The following is a 14,891-nucleotide window of genomic DNA, read 5'->3' on the forward strand; positions in this document are numbered from 1 at the left end:
TACCATTTGACCCAGGAATTCCACTCCTAGGAATTTACCCTAAGAATGCAGCAATCAAGTATGAGAAAGACCAATGTACCCCTATGTTTATCGCAGCACTATTTACAATAGCCAAGAATTGGAAGCAACCTAAATGTCCATCGATAGATGAATGGATAAAGAAGATGTGGTACATATACACAATGGAATACTACTCAGCCATAAGAAAAGGGCAAATCCAACCATTTGCGGCAACATGGATGGAGCTGGAGGGTATTATGCTCAGTGAAACAAGCCAAGCAGAGAAAGAGAAATACCAAATGATTTCACTCATCTGTGGAATATAAGAACAAAGGAAAAACTGAAGGAACAAAACAGCAACAGAATCACAGAACTCAAGAATGGACTAACAGGTACCAAAGGGAAAGGGACTGGGGAGGATGGGTGGGTAGGGAGGGATAAGGGGGGGGAAGAAGAAGGGGGATATTAAGATTAGCATGCAATGCAGGGGTGGGAGAAAGGGGAGGGCTGTACAAAACAGAAAAGGCAAGTAGTGATTCTACAACATTTTGCTATGCTGATGGACAGTGACTGTAAAGGGGTTTATAGGGGGGACCTGGTATAGGGGAGAGCCTAGTAAACATAATATTCATCATGTAAGTGTAGATTAATGATACCAAAAAAAAAAAGGCAGTTCCTGTGTGGTGACCTCCAATGAGTTCTACACAAGGGTATAAAGGGCATATAAAAGTGTAGGCAAAGGGTCTGTTTGTTTTTATACAGAGGATCAAAGCCTAATTTGGCTACCCTGAAAATGAACTAAGATACGATATGAAAAAGAACTTCCAACATCAGCACTCTCTGGAAGACTCATGCCAGAAGATGATCATCAAAAAACCCCAACAAAGATCCACGCACTGCTACAGCTGTAGATGCACTCATCCCACCAGTTCCTGGACTTGCCATGGGAATGAAGAAGGAGATATCTAAGCTGGCCTGTGCATACAGTAAAACAACAAATTTGACTGGATCTATACTGTTGAAACTCAACCAAGAATTAGGAGAAGTGCAAATTGTAGTACTCCCAAATCTCACAACTACAGACTATTTACTGTTAAAAGAACATATGGGATGTGAACAGTCCCCAGAAATGTGTTGTTTTAATTTGTCTGATTTCTCTCAGACTGTTCTCGTTCAGTTGGACAATATCCACCATATCATAGATAAGTTTTCACAAATTCCTAAGGTGCCTAACTGGTTTTCTTGGTTTCACTGGAGATGGCTGGTAATTACAGGTATGCTTTGGTTATGTAACTATACTCCTATTATGTTAATGTGTATGTGCAATTTAATTAGTAGTTTAAAACCTATACATGCTGAAGTTACTCTACAAGAAGATATGTCAAAGAAATAATCAATCTTCCCATATTTTCTTCCACCTGCTACTTCTATAGCTTTTCTTCTTCCTTCCTAATTACAACCCTTAAATAGAATTCGTGTCTCATATCATATTTACCAAGTATCATAATTTTTCCAAGTGGTAAAGATACCTCAAGACAAATGCTGTGCATAGAAGCCACAGGGCATAAATATGCAAAGAAGTAAAAAGCTAACCTTTTCAAACAATAAGGCTTCTCTCTCACCAACTTTACATTTCCCTGTATGGCCCCGGAAGATGACTGGTTAGCCAGAGACGGGTAAGATTCCTCAAGGGAGGAACAACCTAAGACAGGCACAGTCGCATGGGGGCCATCAGGTGAGAAATTGGGGATCAGCAGAGGTGAGGCTTAGATCCTCACCCCCCCTGTTCTGAGAGAAATCTTCTGCATCCGTGGAATTTTTATTGCCCTTGTCTAGTTTGGATTAACACATAGTCTACAGGCACACACCTGATCATCTACATTTGCTCTCTTACAACACTAAACTAAGTTTTCTACCTTTATCTTTCATCTACCTACCACTTCAGCATTTTATTAAAAATAATAATAATATAGAGAGATATGTGGTATCCACATATAAATCAAGTATAAAAATGAAATGAGTATTCATATTTGAACTGTTTATAGTTCATAATGCATGAGCAAAACCAAAAGTTTCTGTGATGACTCCCCTTATACTGTTCACCATGTAACTTATTCACTATGTAAGAATTTGTTCTCCATGTAAGAACTTGTTCGTTATGCTTCAGAAGATTGGAGACTGATGAAAATTAGGCTTGGGGTGGATTAATGATTGTGCATTGAGCATTGACTCCCCTATACAGAATTTTATTGTTGTTAACAACCATTTGATCAATAAATATGAGAGATGCCCTCACAAAAAAAAAAGAAAAAAGTGCACACTTCCAATTGTAAAATAAACAAGTAACTGGGATGTAATGTATAGCATAAGGAATATAGTCAAAATAATGTAACAGCTTGGTGTGGTGATAGCTGGTACCTAGAATTATCATGTATATAAATGTTGAATCACCGTGTTGTACACCTGAAAAAAAAAAAAGGTAAATTAAAAAAAAGGAAAAAATGTGAAAAAAAGAAGTAAACAAACTTACTTACTTTCCTTGGTTGGCTCTTACTTTATTGTACAGAGGTGAATTCCTGAAAGAAAAATAATGATTTGGTGGTGTGACCTTTGTAAAAATCATTTGTAAACACTCTTCTATAATGGAAAAGAATCAACCTTGAAGTATACTAAAAGTTATTTTTCTTGACTAAAAATACTTGCCTAAAAAGAATTCAATTCACTTTCAACTATTAAAGATGCTATATTGTTTGATTTTTTCTAGCTTTATTGAGAAATAATTGATGTACATCACTATGTAAATTTAAGTCATATAGTATGATGATTCGATTTACATATATTGTGAAATGATTGCCACAATAGGTTCAGCTAAACATCCATCTTATCATATAGACACAATAAAAATAACAGAAAGGAAAGAAAGGAAAACAATTGTTTTATTTGTAGCACAGTATCTTTAGGGGCAAACATAAATAAAAACAAAAAGCAATCAATTCTAAGAAGATCCTTTAGTTAACTTTATTATTCTAAAGTTACATAATACAAACCTTAAAGCTACTTGAACTTGTTTTCCATTTTAAAAGTCTTTGCCTTATAAGCAAAATCCACCATAGGTTAATCACTTTTAATTATAGTTTTTCATGTAGTCTCTGGTATCAAGGTTTTTATTTCCCCAGTAAACTGATAATAAACTATTATTTTGAACAATTCACAATTTCTTAAAATTTTGCTGTAATATTTATCAAGAAGAATTCCCTCCACTGCTGACAAGTAGAGGCATACTTTCCAGTAGATCTTGTGAGTACAATTTAGTCAGCCAAGAGAGTGCTTAGGTAAATTGTCCCACCTATCACCACAACCATGTAGTTTACAGTAAAAGATACAAGTGGCAGTCATACAATAAAGGTTCAGCAGCAGTTGGTTCATTCTGGGAATGGCGTTGGACAGTACTAAGAACTAGACCGCTTAATCTGTTTCAGGTTTTGTTTCTCTTTCTTGGAGTAAAATCTTGCAAGAAAATAATAAGCAGGCAAAAAGTATGAGCAAATAAATATATCCAGTATGGAGCTTTCAGGATCTTGAACAATACTTTGTGGAGTTCTCAAGATCTTGAAAAAAATACATTGTTTACTCCCCACACCTGTAGCAATTAACATTTTAGATAGATGAAACTATATCTTAATTAAGAAAAAAACCTTCTAGGAAACACATATTATAAATTACCATAATTATAAGCAATGACTATTGCTACATGAAGCAATTCATTTATTTGTTGCTTACATTCCTCCTGTTAGCACTTTATTGTTATATTTAGTGAAAATGAAATCCTTTCATAGAAGAGATGAAGAGTGTCTCATCACCATCTTTTTAATAAGAAATTTTCATAGGCTTGTGAACAGGTATGGTATCTAATATAAACATTTTATTCTCTATAATAAATAATCTCACTTCTGTGCATCTTTCCTCTTCTTTCATTTCAAAATACCTAGTTCACTGAGAACTGGAAGGAATAGATGAGGGATTAAGGATTAAGACTCTGCTCACAGTTCTGTCACAAATTAACTGTGTATCTTTGGGTAAAATATTTCAGCATTTCTGAGTTTCATCATTAGTAAAATGTGGAGCTTGGACAGAATTATCTCTAACCATTTGTCTATCTTTAAAACCAAAGTTGTGATGCTTCCCTTAAGTCTCTCTAGTTCTCCCACATTAATTAGGCAATCTAGAAGTGGACACAGCATGGTGGTGCTAAGTATAGGCGTTAGGTAATCACTGTGACATTCTTTATTACTATTTTAAAATCCTACCTTCACAATAATATTTTTGAAAATATTGGACTTCAGTGGGAAAAGAGTCATTTTATTATTATCCATGTTAACCTCAACACTTTTTTTCCTGATGATTTTGCTCATCCTTACTAGCTTTGGTTATTTTTTAGTTTTGTTTTTAGGTGTATCAGCTCAAGATACACCTAATTAATACTCATTTCATTTGCTACTGATTACTCCCCAGCATGTTATTTTATTATTATAATCTAGGCAACTATAGACTGGCCAACCTTTCCACCTGGCAACATATTATTTACCCCTTGATTATTATTTTCACAAATCACCAAAGGAAACATTTAGCAATATTAGGGCTGGTGCTAGCCTGAGAGAAGTAATACCAGAATTGACACTGATCCTCTGATAAGTTTTTCTGCATAATGGCCGTGAGTGGTGAGGCCCACCCTAGAACCTATGTTTCTAGCAGACATTTTCCATTTCCCTGTCTATTTGATTTTATTTAGTGCATATATGTTTATTGATCTATTTTCCTTGGGAGAAGAAAAGCTGCCCAAGCTGAGGGGATTATGCCTAGGGACAAATTTAGATAATATATGACAAAAGGAAACAGCATGGAAGTAAAAAGAAAAAGAGCAACAAAAAAAATCATAGCCACCTGAACTTAATCAATTACTATATTAAATGTAAATGAGTTAAAATCTCCAATTAGAAAAAGAAATCATCAAAATGGATAATAGTACAAGATGCAACTATATCCTGCCATTATGAAATACACTCTAAATATAGAGTCACAAATAGTTTAAAAGTAAAAAGATAGAAAAAATACATGCCTCCAAACACTGATCAGAAGAAAGCTAGTACGACTGTATGAGACAAAACAGACTTCAAACAAGAAGTATTATCCAAGATAAAGAGGGATATTTCATAATGGTAAAGGGTTGAATTCACCAAAAAGAAAAGGTAATTTTGAATATGACACATATAATAGCAGAGCTTCAAAGTATGTGAAACAAAAATTGGGGAAATAGATAAATTCACAGTCATCGCTAGAGACTTTAACAGCCAATTTTTAGTAATTGACAAAACAAGTAGATTTTTAAATGCGGAGACAAGCTCCACAAACCAGCTGAACCTGAGTGCAGTGGGAATGAGGAGCTTAAGGAAAACACAGAGAAAGATTCAAGAAAGACACAGAAACCAAAGCTGGGATCAGGAGGTTCACTACCTGCTGATGACAGACAAATGATGCGGTTTATTTTCTGAGTACCACTTATATACACAGACATATAATGATGTCAGTACCATTTCCAGTGATGTCACTTCCAGTGATATCACTTCCTGGTGCCTGGATCTGGTGATTTCACTTCCAGGGTAGCATCATATCTGGCCCTCCACATTTAAAGGTCAATAGTAATATATGAGTTGAACAGCAATACAAACAAATGACTAATAGACTTCTATAAAATACTATATCTATTAGATGCAGAATACAAAGTCTCATCAAACACACATAGACTATTATACAAAAAGGACAATATACTAGTTTATTAAAAATCTCAATAAATTTTAAAGGATTGAAGTCGTAGACTATTTTATCTGACCCCTGAAGTATTTGGATAAAATAATTCAAACTTTCTGAGTTTCATCATTAGTAAAATGTGTAGTTTGGACAGAATTATATCAGCAATCAAAAACAAAAAGTCACTAATAATTTCTCCAAATATTTGGATACTGAGCAACATATTCCTAAATGTCCCACTGGTCAAAGAAGATATCATAAGAAATGCTAAAAAACATATTGAATGGAACAACAACAAAAAATAAACCATACAGAAATTTGTAAGTGCAGCTAAAAGAGTTTTTAAGAGGAAAGTCATAGCTTTTAAGCTTACATTAGAAAAATGAGAAATATCTAAAATTTATTATCTACTTTTCCACCTTAAAGATCTAGAAAAAGAAAAGCAAATTAAGCTCCAACTTGGTGGAGAAAACGAAATAATAAAGGTAAGAGCATAAATCAGTGAAATGAAACTCAATAAGAAAATTAACACATTTGGAGGAATCAAAAGTTGGCTCTTTCAAAAAATTAATGCAATTGATAAACCTCTATCAAAACTAATCAAAAATAGAAAATGCCAAATAATGAATGAAAGAGTGACTATTACTACAGATCCTGTAGACATTAAAAGGATAACAGGGAGACACTATGAGCAGTTCTATGCCAACAATTTTCACAACATAGATGAAATAGGCAAGTTACTTGAGGAACATTATTTCCAGAATGGATACAAGAATGTAGATTCTTGTACATTATACAATCATTAGAATGGCAAAAAGTAAACATACCAAAAGTCAGAAAAAATTGTAGGGCAATGGAATCACTCACACATTGCTGATGGGCTAATAAAATAGAACTGCATTGGCAAGCTATTTGGCAATTTCTCATTAAGTTAAGTATCACTTAACCTTTGAGCCAGCAATCCCCTCTAGGAGGAGATTTACACACACACACATACACACACACACACACACCACCACCACCACCACCAATGATAACATAAATTCACAAAATCCATGTACAGGACTGTACATTGTAACTTTATTTATTATATCAAAAAACTGGAATTGACCCAATTTGTCTACTAACAGAAGTACAGATAAATTGTGGTATATTCATACAATGGAATACTACTCATCAATAAAAAGGAACAAACTACAAGTACATACAATCACTTAGATGCATCTATAGAACATTATATTGAGCAATACATAAAGTTCAGGAATAGGCAAAACTAGTCTAAGGGGATAAAATCAGAATAATAGCTGTTCCTTTCAAAAGACAGATTGGGAAAAGACATAAGGAAGCCTTCTAAGGCAGTATTTTATATTGTATAAATGATACTATTTAGACAAGACAAAGTAAATGCCTTATTGGCAAATGACCTAGTGACCTCACTGTATCATGTAGCTGGATTCGTGAGCCCAAATACAGAAATGCCTGTGGGGACTCCAGGTCCTGGAAAAGTGGGATGAATGCCCAAAGCCCTACTTTTGGGAGCAAGATGCTATAGGCAGGCAGGGGAGGACATAGTTCTTCCTACTGATCAAAAAAACAATCTGAGTCATAGGCCATGGCATATTATAGCTGTACACAATCTCAGAGGTGATCAGGGTCAGCCCTTTAATTTTTATAGGTGGAGAACTTGATACCCAGAGAAGTTAAATATCTGCCAAAGCTCACACAACTAGTTAGTGGTAAGCAAAATATCCGTATTCCCCCATGGGGATGGTGGGGCAGCATGGAGAATATAGCCAATGGTTCTGTAACATCTTTCTATGTTGACAGATAGTAACTGCACTAGGTGCGGCGAGGATTTAATAATGTGTGTGACTGTTGAACCACTGTGTTGTATACTTGAAATCAATATAATATTGTATGTCAACTATACTTCGATTAAAAAAGGTGTATATTCCCAACACCAGGTGAAGTCATTATACATGGATGTCTCACACCTATGATTCCCTACCATTTTCAAAGTGAAAGTGAGTAGACCATCAGTGCATACACTCTTCGGTCTAAACATTTCTTTCTCCCTCAATCTTTTTAAGGCTTTTTTTGATATATATTCAAACCAGATTTCGACCAGAAAGGAAAGAGTGAGTAACTAACTGTGTTTGCCTGAGCCCTTATGCGTCTAGACCTGGCTCATGACTGAGAGTTTTGTTTCAAGGGACTACATTTCAGTTTCTTACAGCAACTTCCCCATAGAGATTTTAAGATCAGACAGGGGAATTCAATGCATCATTGAATTGAATCCACCTCTGTTCCATAAGGTGCACACAAACGTTCATTTGCATTTAGTTTAAACATGGTAATTTTACTGGACTTTAAATAAAAAATTAAGGATTATTTATATTTTCAAGCTGTAAGCAAAATTTTGCCTCCAAACTATAACCTCATTGTTTTTACTTCAGTGTAACTTTAGAAAACCTAGAGATCAGGCTTATATCCCAGATTTCCTGTAGAGACTGGCTTTGCAGTTTAATGCTCTGTTTACGTTTTAATGCAAACTGGTTTTCCTCACAGTAGTGAAAGCCTTGGGGGGCTTCTGTGTGTGGGGGGAGAGCAGTGGATATCTAGGGCCTGGAATTACCCAAATAGTTTGCCTTCCAAAGGGCTTTCCCTGTTTTCCTTGTACCCAGACATTTTGGACTGTAACAGAAAGATATTTTCATGGCTTGATTTTCTATTCCAGAGTCTTTCTGTTCACTCACGCGACAATGTTTAAGAGCCTTTTGGTAAATTCTGCCAGCATCAGTCAATTTGGGAGGCCTCAAGAAGTCTTACAGTTCATGGTCTTCCTTGATAAGTGGGTTCCAGAGAACTGCACTCTACTGATTCTCTTTCCTCCCTCTCTTAGCCTGACTGTACAGCACCTCTGACTGAGAAGTATAGGCCAGGTTGCACTCAATGGGACTGCTGAAAATGCAAACTGAGAACTCTGGGGGAAAATAAAACTATGAATTCATAGATCTGGAAAGCACCACTTTTGCAAAACTTCTAAGATATGATAATTGGACAATAGCTAGTTAGCTTTGGGAAAGCGAATCAAAGTTAAATGACTTTCACTGTGCATTGTAATAAATCAGGTTCTCTTCAAAATACTAATATTAGTCTAATTCAGGTGTTTTAATAAAAATAATACATTCATATTTTCCTTAATTTTTTTTCCTCTTCTCACCATGCCAAGATTTCTGATATACTATGGAATTTGGTTTCAAATGTCTGTCTTATTTGTATATGTGCCATCACAAATGCCCTGGTGCCAACGTGTTGAAGGCCTTTAGTGACCTTGTCTAGCAGTAATCAGGACTCCTAAATATGGGGCCTGATGATGTGGGGCTCTCCTGAGAGCTGTCATCTGAGTGATTTCATAGCACTGCGGTGACAATGTGGCAGCACCATGGGGTATTTTCAGAGGCAGCATGGAGGCTGTAAGCCAGAACAAAGTGTACTAGCATACATCCTCAGTAAACACTTATTAAGATCCATGGTTGCATACAATATGCTGATGGCAGCTTTTTGCTCTGAATTAAAATTAAGCTGATTTATATTATTGATGTACTAGGAGTTCCTCTTTGGTTTTAGAGCACAGGACATGTTCTCCCCCGACCCCCACCCCCACCACACCCCTACCCCACCCCTGCCAATATAACTTAGATATCTTGCTAGTTACCAGACATTGCATCATAAGGCTTCACATTCGTGTAACCTATGGCCAGTCTGTAGTTGTTTGGTGACATTGATGCCACCTACAGAGAAGTCTTGGATAAGGGCCAGGATCATATTGTTGTGAGTCATTTGACCTCTACTTTTGTGGCTGCTTTTAAGGTGCTAACAGTTAGTTCCTAATCACATTCAACAGCACTCAGTGAGTAACAGCTAGCATTGTAAGAAGCAGTGTCCTTCAAAGAAGGTTCCATGGAGCATGGAGTGGAGGAGGGTAGAGAGGGGTCAAGGTTAGATGTTTAAAGAGAAGACTTGTTAGCCAGGGATAAAAGAATAATTTTCTTCTTCCTCATATATGTTTTCCAAAATTAGTGGTTGTAAGACCTTATCTGGATCTACATTATCTTAGATATTCTTAAGTACTATTTTGAGTACTTGGGGTATATTTTCCACAATGCCATCTTCCCCTAAACAGGTCTCCATCAAAGGAAAGAATGGATTAGGGATCTTAATTTATAGCCTGGATATAAAGAAAAATTAACTGGAAGAGACTTTTAGGATAAGAGCATAAGATATTTTGAGTAAGTAAATGAAAGCAAATTAAATAATTTTGCTGCCATTTCCACAGCAAGAAGGAAGAAATATTGTCATATGTTCTATAGTCTTTAACAGGTAACCATAAACTCTTTGGTAAATGCTAATACCTCTCCAGCTGAGAGTATGATCTGATGAAGCAAATCAGTATGTCAAAAGGAAATTTTTCTTTCCCCCTCAAAAGTGACTTAGAGCAGTGATCTTTAGGTTCTAGGTCTGCAATCACTACTAAACCATTATAACCCTTGTGCATACATTATTCACAATTCAAGTCCAGATATAACCCAACTCAGCTTTTAAATAAATCTTACAGACTGAATACCAGACTCAGACATCTCTTTATAGACTTGTCATCAAAATTGTTGCAATCTGACCTTTAATTCTGGGTGTAGGATTCCAGAGAACTTCTGTGGACATTTTTCCTGGTTGGTTGGTTGGTTGGTTTTATTTACCAAAGAAATAGCCCTCTTCCTGAATATAACTTGAGAGCTACGCTCTAAAGAGCAATATCTGCAAATTGAGGTTAAATGCTTTACAGTCTACCATCTGCCTTTGTCTTTGCCTAAGCCAATGACTCCTTTTAAGTCAAACTAGCCAGTCATTTTCTGTTTCCTTGCTTTGAGTTCTGGAACAATAAAATAGTGGCTACTGGGTGTTTTTGTTTATAAGTTTGATCCAACAATTACTGCCTTTCATTAGCCTCAACTAAATTTTCACATTTGCTTTTTCTCAGCAGTTAGTATGCAGGACAAGAATTGCCAGAAAGGATTTTTCCAAAAACTTGATAGGACATCTCTAATTGTTCAGCCTTTGATTACAATACTGAATGCCACTTGACCATGCACAGACCTGTAAGTACCTTAGTTCTGTATGTCTCATCAGATTGGCAATGAAGCTCAGGCCATCTCTGAGAGATGGCCTGATTTATGCTCTGTAATAATATTTGCTTCTCTTTGACTACTCCTAAACCACTGGAAAAGATGTATCTTTTAAATGTACTATATGCTTTTCACGGAGAACAATTTATAAAGAATTCATTCTCTAAATTTTTTCTTATGGAAAAATTATTCCTTAAATACTTCTTATATTGCACTGAGAAATGGATATAAAGTATATATTGATTTTTAGTAGTTGAAGTGTATGTGTTAATCTTTCTCCCCCCCACCCCCGGGAAATACTGAACTATAAAGAAATGTCACCAGGAACTAATGACACTGAAGTTTGGAAGAGGAAGTTGGAAAGGGTTATGTGTGCCCTAAAATATACAGAAGCAAAATGATGTGGTCTGGGTCTCTGAAGAATCCAACAAATTCTTTGTCAAGTTTGCTGTAAACAGAGAAAAGGATGATCAACTGGGCAGTGACTTATTATTCAACATTCACACAACTGTATCATTTCCTGTTGGCTAAACGGTAAGGGCTAAGTCTACACAGCAGCAGTAAATCATATTAGCAGTTTGCATTAATGAGGAAAAACAAGAACAAATTCTGTAACCCAGACTGGAGTACCCTTACTAAACAGCCTGTTTACTGCAGTGTGCTTGACAGGGCAATCAGCCATAATTTTAAGAGAAAATAAAGATTGCTTTCCAAGAGAACAAATTCTTCCCAAAAAACAAGTCTGGTCCATTGCATTTTATGAAACTCTCTTCCTCTTTCTCCAAAAAAAGTCGCCTCTTGTTTTGTTGATACACACACATAATACCAGCTGAGTGACCATCCCAAAGAAGGTGATGTGAAAGGGGCGCACTTACTTTGGTACAGAGCAGGTTACGGGTTTACAGCTGTCCTTATTTTTTAATGAACTTCATGTACTTAAGGCTATTTCATATCCATCTTCTTATTAAATTGTCAAAGAGAAGGCCTATGACTCATATCCATATTTCCTGATATAAAAGTCTATGAAGGCACTGTGTATGTTTTCTTGTTTGTATGTTCATTTCCCTGCTCCATTGATGCCTGTAAGAGACCTGTGCTTTCTCCTCACCGTTCACTCGCCCCTCAGACACTTCTGCTGGTGTCTGAAGAGAGCCAGGCAGCCGTGAATAAACAATTAGGATAATGCCTTACAATATTCCACTGTGAGCTGAGCCCTCCATAAATACACTGAACCTGAAAAGGGGTGTGTGTGTGTGTGTGTCTGTAGTGTGTTTCTAAAGAAGAATGGTTGAAAGTCTAGGGCACGTGATTTTCTGAGCGGCCTTATTGTGCAACTTAAAGGAGATAGACATTATCATCCTCTTGTAAGGATGAAACTAAGGGAAAGAATTCAGAAACTGTTTGCCCAGTTTCAGACAGTGCATTAGTTTAGCCTGGACTAAAAACAAATTTCCTAACTTACAGTCCAAGGCTCACAGAAAGAACACAGTTCTTTGTTCTTCATTGTTGTTGTTTTCAGTTCTGTGCCATCATACTGGCTATTCTCTCTCAATTCACCCTCTCTCCAGGCCTGGAATCAACCCTTCCTGTGTCAGATGGGTGTGGCGGCTTTCCCCTAATAAGTAAGGAAAGGGCTAGCCAGAAAGAAAATTCTTGAGGTCAAACCTCTAAGGGCAACTGAATGAAGAATATACATGGTTTATTAACCAATCCATATTCAAATGTTTGCTCTTTTTTCTCTTGATCTTAGGGGTTGATTAGAGAAAGGAGAGAATTAGGAAGACAAGCAGAACAACAAAAGGAAGGACATTGGGTAACATATGGTCCCCGGTGTGCGGCTTCATATCATCCAGATGAATGTTTGTTTTTCTTCGGGGACAACCTTTCATGGCAGTCTAAAATTTTAGCCATTTTTAGGTATCATTTAGATCTGCAAATCTCACTGAAGAACAGTTTCATCAGGGGTTCACAGTTAGGAGAGTGACAGATGCAGACCTATAAGTGGAGCCATTCATTCAAGTGATCGTGTCACTACCCTGTTACAAGCCCGCCTATTTCTGACTGCATACCCTTAGAATGAAATCCAAACTCTATGACCGTATTGCACAGGCCCAACTATTTAGCTCCTGCCTGCTTCCTTCTGCTCTCCCACCTACTTTCTCCTCTTTCCGTGGGCCCTAGTTACCCTGGCCTTCCTTCTGTTCCTTGTGCCTGCCAGTTTCTTTCCCTGCACATAACCGTTTCACTCCACGTACCCCTGCCTTCCAGGGGACCTTCTCCTGGCTGATTTGTTCTCATTGGAGATTCAATTTCCTTAGAGAGACATTGCCAGACCACTGAATCTAATTCCCAAAATACTAGGCTTTATTATGTCATCCTGTTTTTACCTTCATAGAGCTTAGCACATTCACCTAACTTCTGTACTAGCTTCCTTATTTATTGTCTGTCTCTTGCCTGGAATATGTCCTTTGTGAGAGCAGCAAGCAGGTGTGGCTTGTTTCCTGTTATATCCACAGTTCATAGAGCAGTGCCTGGCATATAGCCGGTGCTTAATAAATACTTGTTGAACTAAATGCTAAATGGATTTCTATAAATTATTGAATATATACCACCCCCTGAGCACTAGAGATTCAAAGAGCAAAGGAAAGAATTCTTACCCTAAAGTGACTCAAAGCCTGGTGACTTGGGGTAGTTGGATTTCTGTTCTTTTACAGAATCTTTAAATTTCACTCAGCAACTGGCAGACTCCTAGAGATTCAGGTCACCTGATTTCCAAAAATAGTCACCCACTATGATTCCAGATTATATATTGGTAAAGTGACTATGTCTCACATTTTACCTGAGACAGACCCTGTTAACAACTGATGTTCTGACAGAATCATTAGTAGCTCCCCGTTTTGCTCTCAAAAAAATGTCCCAGTGATATGATAAATTATACTCCAGCCAAATACTAGTAATTCATAAGTATGGCTAGTTAGAGTGGTTTAACCATGTAGACTCCAATTCAGGAATGTGGAAGGTCAAATCATCTCTCTAGAAAGGGGCAACTTCCTAAGTTAAAAATCTAAGGAAAAAAAAGGGGGTGGGGGTGGATCTCGTCTCCCAGTTCCAATTAGTAAGTCCGCTAACGAGGCCAGAGTTTCCCAGGATGTGTTCTATAGTTCTGAGAAGTGCAAGTAAGAGTTATATGCAAAAGATCAAATAGGTAGAGGATTTGTTATTGTGCCAATGACTATTCTGCAAACTTCCCTTGCATTTCCTTGTCATTACTATTATGAGTCCTATTTTACAGGTGATGGAATTGAGGCTTAGAGAGGTCAAATAACTCACCCAAGTTCACACAGATACACTTCCTTGTGACCTCTTGACCCCCAGCACCATGCCCACTGCTTCTCAAATGAACAACTGAATAATTTGATACAAGGTTTCTGTGCTGAAGTAGATTTAGGGAAGGCTGTGTTCAACTATGTTAAATAGGCTATTTTTCTATAGGACCTCTTAGTGTCTGTACCGTATGCTTGCCATATCTTAAAGTGATCATATGGACACAGTGTCTCCATCACTAATTTGGACACATGACCATTTTTGTGAGGAGGACTAACGTTCTGCAGGGCACTTTGGCCAGTGCTGCTTCTGCAAGCCCAGCAGGGCCAGCTCTCCCTTGCTCTGCAGGTCAGCTGTCCATGTGCATAAATACCAGAGTTAAAACACACTGAGTCCGAGTCAGGGTCTTCCTTTGGGGGACCCCAGTTTTCTTAGCTCTGAAAGGAAGAGGAGACCATGCCTGGACCTCTGCGACTTCACAGCCCTAGCATTTAATACTTAATCCCTTCTTTCACCACCATTTGGGTGCCTTTTCCTCCCCATACTGAGCTTTCTGGTTTTCACCTCACCTTTTCATTT

Source organism: Manis pentadactyla, chromosome 8 (genome assembly GCF_030020395.1).
Source record: "Manis pentadactyla isolate mManPen7 chromosome 8, mManPen7.hap1, whole genome shotgun sequence".
Lineage (NCBI taxonomy): Eukaryota > Metazoa > Chordata > Mammalia > Pholidota > Manidae > Manis > Manis pentadactyla.